At 41.1% G+C, this 12,145-nt stretch overlaps 1 long non-coding RNA gene across 1 annotated transcript; it reads left to right on the top strand.

The window, feature by feature from the left end:
• The first annotated feature begins 1,166 nt into the window (after positions 1-1,166).
• LOC115276860 lies at positions 1,167-11,791 on the top strand. Its single transcript, XR_003902116.1, has 3 exons — positions 1,167-1,667; positions 11,346-11,447; positions 11,592-11,791. It is a non-coding gene; the product is annotated as an uncharacterized LOC115276860 (long non-coding RNA).
• Positions 11,792-12,145: the final 354 nt, after the last annotated feature.

Here is a 12,145-nt window from a genome sequence, read left to right as displayed (position 1 = left end):
CTGATAGGTGAAAATTATATCTCATTGCAGCCTTCATTTTAATTCCTCTTATTATATGTAAGACATACACTATTAAGTCTTCATAAAATTAACAAGGTAAAGAATGAAGAAATTTAAGTTGAAAAAAGTTAAGTGATCCAACTTTACCCATCCAAAAAGTCAGAACACCCAGAAAGCAATCTCCCAAGATGGTCACTCTTGGCCATGACCCTACCTTGTTTCCATAGCACCACATGACTGCATAAAGGCTTGCTTTTGTGACAGTTTCCCTCCATTTGAAGAGTAGTTGTCAAAAAAGGTGCTAAAGGATACCTTTTGTAAAGGGAAAGACTTCTTTCTTAAATGGTAAAATCAATGAATTCTGAAGAATCATCACCAAATCCTCTTAACGTCTTAGAAGTTTCTCTTTCCCTCCACCCCCATGCTACCTAAAGACAAATCAGGGGAAAAAAAATCAAAATTTTGTATCTGAGCAACCCCTGCATAACTAACTGATAGATGTCTGTTCTGGACTTCTGTTGGAGGTGAATTGTCGTGCTGTTAAGATTTTTGAGGAAATAAACCTTGCTTTTACCTCACCAGCTTCTCACTCGGAAATACCAGTTTCCTCTCTGTATCTGACTTCAAACCTGAAACATTGGGGTCCTCATCCTACCGAAGCCTGAGAACCTTGTGGGTTTCTGAGGAGCAGTTGAAGACTTGGCCTTTATCCATGATTTATGTGCACACATAGTTAACGTTTGTTGTGTGTGTCAGGTGGAGGTCTGTCCCTGGACTTGTGCTGTCCCTGCTGCAGCTGTCTCAGTCAGTTTGGTTTGCTGCCAGAAGAGGATTAATTGCCCTGATCATTATTTGCCTGGAGTCGGAGAGAGGTTTGAGGATACGAGAAGGGACAGAGCCATCTGGAGAAGAAAGGGTCTCCTGTGGACTCAGGGCACAGCAGTTTGTGGTAGTTCAACAATTAACTTCACCAAAAAAATGACTAAATAAAGAAACTTTCTGGAATAGAAGTCATACAGTTTTAGTTATGAATATTTACTATTATCTTCAGTCAACAGATAGGGGCACCTACTAGAATTTCCAGGATCTAGAGGTCTGACAATGAAGAGCACAGGGGTAAGTGCCTGGACATGGTCTGTCTTACCCGGTGGACACCATAATCATCTTTCTCTATTCTTCTGGTGGATCCAAGAACCTTGTAAATTATCCTTAGAAGAAGGGGGTGCATTTTTGGAAAACCACAGATGCCCCTAGGCTCAGCCTTATCTCTATTCCACAAACAAAAGAAGTGAACTGAATTCTTTCCTAACATAGAGTGCTTCATCTAGATCCCAGAAAGAAAAGTCTTTAAGATTCTCAAATCCTTGAAAAGCATCTGGGGGAAATGTGAATGACAAGGAGAAAAAGCATCCCTTTAAAAGCTGGGCAGCCACTTTTCTGCCAAGGGCTTGTCAAAGTTGCTCAAGAGAAAGAAAAAAGAGGAACAAGTGCACATATACAGTTTTAAAGTAGCTAGCAACCAAGACAACGCCAATTATTTAACCACAGTAAAGAGACCAGCAGCCAAACCACACTGATTATTTAACCGCGTATCCAAGTGCTGAACACAGCCATAGCCAGCCACGTTAATTTAATGTAAATATCCCGAGTAACCAGCTCCCAAGGAGGTAAGAGCAGCAGCAGAGGACTATTCCTCACCTTTCCTTGTCTTGGCTCCAGATGTCTGGAGCTGGAAAACAGGCTGCAATCCAACTAATATTTTTCCCCCTTTTTGCATTTTTGTTTCTCTAAAAATCTGATTCATTCTTTCCCTACTGATCTACTGGTTTCATATGTATACACATGTTCAGGGGGACATTTGGTGAATTCTGTTCTTTTCCTTTTGATTTCCACATTTTCTTTTCTTCCCCTTTCATTTCAATACTCTTCTCCCTATGCACCCCCCCCCATCGGATTCTTCTCTGCCTCAGTGCTTTCATTCCAGTATATTTGATTCCTGTTTCTTTAATTTTCACTAATCATCATGTGTAAGGTTATTCTTGGGGAGTGTTATCAGGAAAACATGAACTTTTCCTTTGCTATTTGCAATGACACGATCTGCAATGGGTTGTAATTTACTGGAAAATAGTCTCTTTCACTGGGAAATGCCCCAGCAGCTCACCGATCTTGGCAGCCCAGGTGACCCCGCTCTCACTGCCCGCAGATAAATGCATCTGTCTCAAGGTCAGCCAAACCATGGGAGTCTAGCAACCAATCAGATTTATCTCTTTGAGGGCTGTTTAAAGGTTGACTGGCATAGTGGACTATGTGCAAACAGGTCAAGTTTATCTAGAAAGAGAAGCAGAGAGAAACAGCTAAGGAAGATCCTATGGTCCACAAAGGATCAATAGTAAAGCAAAGGGTAACCATATGCTTCCTTGAAAGAGAAGTAGAGACACCTCACTGCCCCTTGGTTGGTGCAGCTCTATTTCTGGTGAGGCCAGTCCCTTGCTAAGACCACGAGACTGACACTGTATCCTCATATTACATCTATGTCTGGGATTCTAAGGTAAACTGTCTGAGGTCACTTAGCTGGCCCACATTTATCCCTCTGTCTCCTCCAGGCCCACCTTTCCTCTGGGCATGGAATCAGTTTCAAAATATACTTCTGAGTAAAATACCCATCTTACATGATGTGTAGGGAAGTCTTCTGGAAAGAAAGTAGCAAGCTGCACGAGGACTGGTGTTGTGGAAGCGTCACGGAGCTCTTCTTATAAACAACACTCCTGGCTCTCACCATACCCCGCCAATGGCAAAGCACGGTATTGGAGAGGCCAAGACTTCTGACCCCTCCCGTCACCTTTAGAGTGCTTCATACTCTATGGTGATTTTTCTGATTTAACCTGACCAGGCTTTGGAAATGGAAAGTCAGACATGCTCCTGGGGCAAGTTAAGTTTGTGATGTACATTGGACAACCAAGTTAACATACACACATGGAAATTAGAGAAAGATGGGGGTTGAAAATGTCAAGTCAAGAGATGGAATTTTGAGGGGTGCCTGGGTGATTCAGTTGGTTAAGCATCCAACTTCAGCTTAGGTCACGATCTCACAGTTAGTGGGTTTGAGCCCCATGTTGAAAAAAAGGAACAATTAATTGTGTCTCATAGTGCCGGAAGATGAGAAGTGGCTATTGGGTAGATACTGCAAGATTTTGGTCATCAGTGACCTTGATGAGAACATTGGTGGATGAAACTTGATTAGAGTGAATTTGAGCAAGAACTTGAGAAGAAAATGGAAAAAACAAGAAATGTGGATCATATTGCTGAATGCCCATAAAGATCAAATAGTACCTAGGAGGATTAGATTAGTAGGTTTTGGACAAGTTATTTTGCATCTCCATGCCTCATTTTCCCCATCTGTAGAATGCAGGTGATAACAACAATCTGTAGCTTTTTAAAAATGTGGCCACAAATTGTTTGACACTTCTTCCATCTGGAGGAAAGTCTGTGTCCCTCCCTTTGACTCTGAAGCAGGTTATAACCGCTCTACACCATAGAATACAATGGAAGCAGTGTTCCCACAGCTAGCATACAAAGTGATACAGTTTCTGCCTTGCTCACTGGAACATGTGCTCTCAGAATCCAGAGCTGCCATGTAAGAAATTCAAGGACTTGGAGCTTGTCATGTTCTGAGGACCCCCAAGCTCTGTGGAGATATCACATGAGTCTAGGTGCCCAATCCACAGTTTTACATGGCTCCACTCTTCAAATCATCCCACCAGGCAGCAGACCTGTGTGGTGTGGAGAGAAGCATCCAGGTGACTCCAGCCCTCAGCAGTAGGTCAGGACACCTCTAGCTGTTCAAGTCTTCCCAGATGAGGCCTTAGACACTGTGGAGTCGAAACAAGTCCTCTGTGTCTGATTTCCTATGTCCCGTCTGAATTCCTGATCCATAGAATCTGTGAGCACAGAAAAAATGGTTGTTCTTTCATGCCATTAAGTTTAAGTTGGTTAGTTACTAGCAATACATAACTGGAACCCTATTTCAAAGGCTATTCTGGGAACAAAAAAAGTTCTTGCATATAAAATGCTTAGAGGTTGGTCAGTGCCAGACACAAAGTAACTACCTAATAAGTGCTAGCTTTTACCATTACAGTGATAGAAGTTCCACTGGTAAATATAAAGAAATTTGAGGAATTATTTAACAAAAATATGCTTTTTTTTGCCCATATTTAAAATTTAATAAGATAATTTGAAACAGAATTCATCAGTTCATAAGTGGTACTGTGCTCTCCAAGATAAATTTCTCTCTGCTGTCTGGTAGAGACCATACAGTGATTTTCTTACTGACTAATAATTTGAGGTCGGGTTTGATAAAGCCTCGGGGAAACAAAGCCTTCAGTACTAAAACATGATTTTTATGAGTGAGGCCCTAGAATCTTGCTCACTTTTGTTTTCCTCTGAGCACCTAGCAACAGTGAAATGCCCGAAGTAGACACTCCACAAATGTTTGCTTCATGGATTTGATCATTGCATCGTGCTTCTTGTCTCATATAAACTTTTGGGGAGGCATTTCTTTAGTATTTTCTCTACCTTTGCCTTTAAGTTTGTCATATTTTCTGAGAAGTTGATTGGTAATCTCATAAAATTTAGATTGATGTTTACGGATGAAATGGCCAGTGTGGCTAAGAATGTACAATGCAGCATAAACATGGCTCTTGCACAGTGCTTCCCTGAACTTACACTTTTTTGAACTGGGTTCAAATCTAAACTGAGCAAGGCCACACAGGGTGTTAGAGCAAAAAAATGTAAAGTTGGAATGCACAAACCCCCTTGATTGCAGAAGATAGCTATTGGAAGGGGGGGTTCTAAGGATATGCTTTTTTTAAATTTCTGGTCACCTAACATGAAGCCAGTCTAAGAAAACCTACTGCACTCCTGTGATTTTCAAACCACACACATTGTCTAGATAGAAAAGAACTTCAAACATCACAGAGTGTTTTGGAAATTATTGCTGAATATGTCAACATGCTCCCTGCAAGAAAAGCAGTTGCCTGGATTTTTTGGACTCTTCTCATGCACAGATTTCTCAAATTTTGAAATAACAAAATCCTTTAAATAATTGCTTGGATGTGTATCATCTTTTGGAGAGCTAGCCTGCTGTATCCCTTGCTACAAATAATTCAGTGTGTCTCGTTTCATGGTGAGCAGTTCATGTGTGTGTGAGAGTACCCAAGTGGTGGAAGAAATACCAGTAGGAAGAGCAGAGAGGGCGAGGAGAAAGACAGGGAGGGAAATATTTAGATTTTGGAGCTAGAGAGGATTGTGTTAAGGAACAGTAATCTTACCATCCCCACATTTGTACTGTTGCAAATATGAGTGCAACCGTGTCATTTACAGCCACTGCAATACAACATGCACCCCCAAAGTAAAACGTTCTGAGGACTGTTACTTTCAGTAACAATGAAATCAAGGGTAATGTGATTGCTAATGACTTCCAATTTATTGACCCAGTTTTGAGTGTTCCTTTGCAGGGGCTGCTGACCCTCATGGACCAAGACCTCCATCTGCAAGTGCAGGAAACCTGGTCTTGAGTGTCAGTTGACCTATCAGGAGCGTAGGGAACATTTTTGTCTCTAGCAAGGAAAGCACACATCAATTAAACATACATGGACAACTGATTGGGCCATTTACACTGTACTTTTATCTTAGTGGTTGAGCCAATATTTCATCTTGTAAACTACCTTCTTCCTGGATTATCATTATTAATATGTATTTACTTTAAAGCTTTTATTTATTATTTATTCCCTCTTCCATGAACAGGTGGTGGGTTGAGAGTGAGGCTGGTGGGCAGAGAGAGAGAAAGAGAGAGAGAAAATCCCAAGCAGCCTCTGTGCGGCCAATGTGGAGCTCCAGCTCATGAACTGAGAGATCATGGCCTGAGCCCAAATCAAGAGTTGGTGGATTAATCACCTGAGTCACCCAGGTGCTCCTGGATTATCATTATTATCCATGATTCTGTTTTACTTAACATTCACATTTACAGTAGTGTTACTGGGTGAATGCATACTCTCTGTTACACAGAGTCCTGGGGTTCCATGTACACCATGTCTTTAATCTTAATGTCATTTCTTCCATTTTACAGAAAAGACTTGAAATTCCCAGTGCCATTTAACTAATAAGCAAAAGAACTGGGATTTGAAGCTAGATCTGTCTGACTCCAAAATCTTGCCTTACTGTAACGTGACATAGTCTAAGGTGCTTACTTGGAGCAGCTGATACTGTGAAATTAGTCTACTGGTGCCTAAAATAATCCTTTAGTCTTTAGTTCCTCACTTAATGTTGGCCAATTATTTTAACCAACAGACCCGAGCAGGTTGGAGGAATGGGCTGGCTTTGACATCAGCCTGTTGAGACTGGCAGCCCAGCTATGATATCATCATGGTGAAGTCAACCTGGCACAGCCCCCACTTGCCAAGTGCTGTCAGGATTGTGGTCTAGCCACACGCCAGACACCATAAGCTTGCAGAACTGGTAAGAAGGCTAGGCACAATGGCTTGGTGGGAAATAAGCATTCTGTAGGCTGTCGGTTTCCCAGGCCTACCAAACTCTGCTTTTCTAAAGAGGATGAAGATTAAGTAGTTTGCTGCCTTTGATTCAGGGCAATGATTCCCCCAACAACATCACATATGTATGGCGTAATCCTTTTTGACTGTTTAGGTAACTCTGGAGAGAAATAAGTCTAAAATTATTTGAAGCCATTTCAAATGCCCCTCTTCTTGATTTTGCATACGAGCTTGTTGGTGACTTCTGGGTCATCCTGATATGTGATATACATATACATATAAGTATGCATATGACATAAAATGTATTGAGCACTCATGGTATGATGTGTCAGGAATAACAGTGCTTTTTGTGAATTTATTCCTCACTCAATGTTAATATTTTAATGTTTATTTATTTATTTTTTTAAATGTTTTATTTATTTTTGATACAGAGAGAGACAGAGCATGAGAGGGGGAAGGGCAGAGAGAAGGGGACACAGAACTGAAGCAGGCTCCAGGCTCTGAACTAGCTGTCAGCACAGAGCCTGACGCGGGGCTCGAACCCACGGACGTGAGATCTGACCTGAGCTGAAGCCGGAGGCTTAACCGACTGAGCCACCCAGGTGCCCCAATGTTTATTTATGTTTAAAAGAGAGAGAGAAAGAGACAGGGAGGGGCAGAGAGAAGGAGGAAGACAGAGGATCCAAAGCAGGCTCTGTGCTGACAGCAGACAACCTGATGTGGGGTATGAACTCTCCAATTGTTAGATCATGACCTGAGCCAAAGTTAGATGCTTACCCAACTGAACCACCCTGGCACCCCCACACTCAGTATTAATATTAACAAAGCTAACACTCCATCACTGTGCTACACCTGGGCCTTTTGCTCTCAGATCTCTTCCCTGTTCTCTATTACTGGAGGTTTGCCCCCATAGCTTGTGTTTCCCAGGCTTCTCCATCAACAGACCTTCAGCAGTGTTTAGCTAATGGGAGATACTGGTGGGAGCTAGTGGGGGAGGAAAGAAGGTGGAAATCAGCCTATTTCCTTCTTCCTATTTGCCTTCGGCAACATCTCCCCTCAAGAGCTATGTCTCTCCCACGCTTCCAGAACCCACTGGGCTACCATAATTCTGACTGCCTCCTAGGACTTTGATTTTGGACTCAGATGACAGTTCCTCTCCATTTCTCCAGCCACAGAGAGGTAGCAGCTTCCTTGCCTTTGCCAATCTCTTGTACCACCATGTTGGATTCTGCTTCTCCACTTCTATCATCTACTTAGGGTATTAAATTTCTTTTATTTTACCCAGAGTGGTTTCCATTTTTCCTGATTGGACCTTGATAGATACAGTTATGATATTTTTTATATAGCTTAGGAATTATTTGATATGCGCATGAATTGCCCTTAATGTAAGATTTGCATGAGTCTGGGATGGAGGATTTTTCAATTCTGCAAGTATTCAGTTAGTCTCTGCTATGCACACAGCAAGGGTATAGATAAAAATTTGTTGATTGTTGTACAGCCAGAATCTAAACAAGTTGAGAAGGTCTGTAAAATAGATATATATATTTTTTTCAGGTCAGTTGTCTGCAAGGTCCACACACAGGATAACAAATTCACTAGTAAAATACAGAAGGAGGGAGGAGTGAAAGCATTTTGTAACTTTTCATGACATTTGCATGAGCAAATAAACCACCGGTTAGGGTAATCAAATGAACTGTGCTGAGTGAATAGTTGTATCTATTTTGGTTTATTAAAAGACATATATGCAAATTCCTACTTCTATTATAAATCTTGATTTTTGTTTGTTTGTTTGTTTGAGGGCTGCCATAAAATAGTGCATTTTCAAAGACTAAAATCATCTCATGGAGATGAAAGTCAGAGTTTGGAATAAAACAAGAATCCTTTACTTCGCTTCCCTGATACTTCTCTGATTCCCTGCCAGGATTCACACCTTCCTCTTGTGCCGGGCCCGAGCAGAAGCAGTTGTTGAACTGTAGTCACAGATTCAGTGCAGGATGTCAGAGACCCAGTGCAGCATTAGAGGAAAGCATGACAAGAAGACAGAAGTGGAAGAGGCAGAGAAGAGGAAAGGAAGAAGGAGAGGGTTACGAAGAATCAGGGAGGAATAAAGGATAAACCATGGCCTTTCCATGTTGCCTGAGCTACTTCCTGCTTCTCTCCAGTTCCTGTTTTTCTTATTGCCTTAGGGATGGGGATCTCAGCCCTTCTTACACTGTTGGCCCTATGGGAATGGGTTGCAGGACTTCAAGTTTCTTTCCATTTCTTTACTCAGATAGGAGGTAGGTTTCACTTCCTTATCCTTTTGTACTTATAGTTTTATTCTTAAGATATTAAGTATAAAACCTATCCTACCTTCATTTTCCTTCTTGAAATCCAGTCTTGTGGGCGGTTTGGCCACCAGTCCTCCATTACCCCGGCTAGATCCAGACTCAACCATTCCCAGCTTCCTCTTATGTTTGCATGATCACAAATACAATTCACCCCTTAACTCTCTTTAGCAACTGAAAGAGATAAAAACATATAGTTTATTTGGTTTGTTAAAAAGTAGTACTTCCAGGGCACCTGAGTGACTCAGTTGGTTGAGCATCAGATTTGATTTCAGCTCAGGTCATTCTCTCATAGTATGTGGGTTTGAGCCCCACATCGGGCTTTGTGTGGATAGTACAGAGCCTGCGTGGGATTCTCTGCCTCCATTTCTCTGCCTCTGCCCTGCTCACGTGCTCTCTCTCTCTTCCAAAAATAAACATTTAAAAAGACATAGTACTTTCAGATATCAAATTAATTTGGTTCAAATCAAGGGCAGGATTGAATGAGGCAACCTGGCAAATTTTTTTTAAGGAATTCCCCTCTTGATTGGAAACAAAATACCAAAACTTCAGGATAGACTGAGATTTTAAATGATAGTTACAGAGAAAGGCACTTTTTCTCACTCCCTCCCTTACTTTGATTATTAAAGATGTCCCTGAATTTAGAGTAGAAAATAATAGTAAACAGTATTTTTGAAAACAATGTGGTCTAGATGGTGTTGAAAACTTTAGTTTTAAATATTCTCTTTGTGAAAGAATTTGCTAATTATCCAGCAGATGTTCTTTCTTTTTATCCCTTTGCATCATCATTTCCTTAAAATTCTCTCCCTCTGTCTTTCTCTCTCTGGCTCTAGTGCTTTCTTTTGTTCTGTTTTTTAAAACAGTGAAGATAGTCCAAAGAATGTGTAAAGCTCTTTTCCTTTCCTTGGAAGGCTACAACTCAGAGTCCAAGTCCTGAGGTCCTGTCTTGATGAGAAGCCCTCTTAATTTATTTATGACCTCTTCCAGAAGATTCTCTCTCAATTTCATGATTTGTGGATCCTGGAATTAATTTTATTAAATGTGTTGCAACATTCAGTTCTTTGTTTTAACTTCATAGCTCCACCTAAACCTCTAATTCCCCGTTAAAATAATCAAATATTGTGTGATGAATACCTGTATTTTTTTTCAGGGGATTTAAAATTGAGAATTCCTTAACAGTTCTTGGAATGGTCTATCAAAACAGCTCAAAACAATGGCTAGGAATTAATGTTTTTATTCTGAAAAATAAAAAAGTACCCATTAATAGAGCTCATTTTATGTTATTTTAATAATTGTTTAAAAAATTTAATGTTATTTATTTTGAGTGAGTGAGAGAAAGAGAGAGAGAGAGAGACAGCATGAGTGTGGCAGGGGCAGAGACAGAGGAGAGACAGAATCCCAGGCAAGCTCCATGCTGTCAGCACAAAGCCCAGTGTGGGCCTTGAACTCATGAAACCGTGAAATCATGACCTGAGCCAAGATCAAGAGTCAGATGCTTAACCAACAGAGCCACCTAGCCAGGCCTAATAGAGCTCACTTTAAAGATTTGCTAGCCAGCATAATTTTAAAGCCACCTGAGCATTTTGCATTCAACTTTGTCAAAATTTTGAGCCCCTAAGTTAATATCAGCTTCTGAAATAAAGTCAAATATATTCATTTCAATTATGTTATTCATTTCTTTTTCACACTACAAAGAAAATCAACTCTAGGGCCACCTGGGTGGCTCAGTCAGTTAAGTGTTCAACTCTTGATTTTGGCTCAGGTCATGAACCCAGGTTGTGAGATTGAGCCCTGAGTTGGTGAGTGCTTACAGTGCATAGCTTGCTTGGGATTCTCTCTCACCCTTTCTCTTTGCCCCTCCCCCACTCCCTCTCTCTCAAAAATAAATAAATAAATGTAAAGAAAAATAATTTTAGTTATTTGGAAACTTGAAACATCCACTGGAGGAAAAGAAGCAGTGTTTTAACCAATCTTATGTGGTTATTCTTAGCAGATGATAGAGAGGTGAGGGGAAGACAGTATGGCATCAATGGTGCTCTGCATAACAGTGAAATATAACTCCATCATGAAAAAAGAAGCTTTGCAAACTGTGGAGTGGTCTGATAACTATTCTTTTTCAGAAGCTTGGGTGATACTCGTTCCATGATATAAAGTATGTTCTCAGGACACCTGGGTGGCTCAGTCAGTTGAGCGTCTGACTCTTAGTTTCAGCTCAGGCCATGATCCCAGGGTTGTGAGATCAGACCCTGCATTGGGATCTGCACTGACAGCATAGAGCCTGCTTGGGATTCTCTCTATCTCTCTCTCAAAATAAATAAATAAACATTAAAAAAATACATTATATTCTTGTGAGAATGGATGTATGCACGTCCATCAATGGTGGCTCAATCATGTAAAGGGAATAGATGGCTTACTCTGAAGACTTAAAATGTCAAAGACCAGCAATCACAGTTCCCTTCTATTGCCCCTCCAGCTCAGAGAGTAACTCTTTGAAACCGAAGGATATTAAGTGCTGGATGGAGAAGAGACCAGAGTCCAGGAGGAGCCTAGGAGGAGAATTGGGTCTTCCCAAAAGGTATGTGGAGTTTCCCACCATGGAGATTAGAAAAAGCAATGGTTGAGGGAAGTGTGGGCTGGGTGGTCAAGTTTCATAACTTAAGTGAGTCTCAAACCTTTTGTGAAGGCACTTTTCCCTCTAACTATAGGTGCTTTCCCTTAGAATTATGGGAGCAGACAGATTTAGAGCACAATCAGAAGTTTCCTGCTTCTAAGATGTAACTCCTCAGTGGTGAGTGATGCCTAAGTAAAGAAGATGGGAAAGGACATTTAAAGGAAGTGTGGCCAGAATCAAATCAATGTCCCTTCCAATCCATACCCCCTGGTTCCATCAGAGAAGGGGCAACACTCTTCCAAGTGGATTCTGTCTAGTGACCAAAGTCCACAATGAAGGAAGGAGCTGTTGGGGGAGTACCCAGGAAGACTGGATGAAGGACTTCCTGGCAGACACCTGTATATATTCTGGTAAGAGACCCTTAGACTGAGGACTCAGGAAAAAAACTAAAAGTGAGCTAAAAGATGAATTTGTTGAGAAATACATCAGCTACACTTCTAACCTGTTTTTCTCCTGGCTGTAAATTCCCCCTGCACCTGAATTTATAGCTCATAACTTCCTCCTCATGCTTCAGTTTGGAAATGAGACTTCTCAGCTTCATATGATATCCTGGATATCTTACAGGATTTTGGACTTGGATTTCAATTATCTTTAAATCCATC

Source organism: Suricata suricatta, chromosome 13 (genome assembly GCF_006229205.1).
Source record: "Suricata suricatta isolate VVHF042 chromosome 13, meerkat_22Aug2017_6uvM2_HiC, whole genome shotgun sequence".
NCBI lineage: Eukaryota > Metazoa > Chordata > Mammalia > Carnivora > Herpestidae > Suricata > Suricata suricatta.
This window is presented reverse-complemented; position numbering and strand designations above follow the sequence as displayed.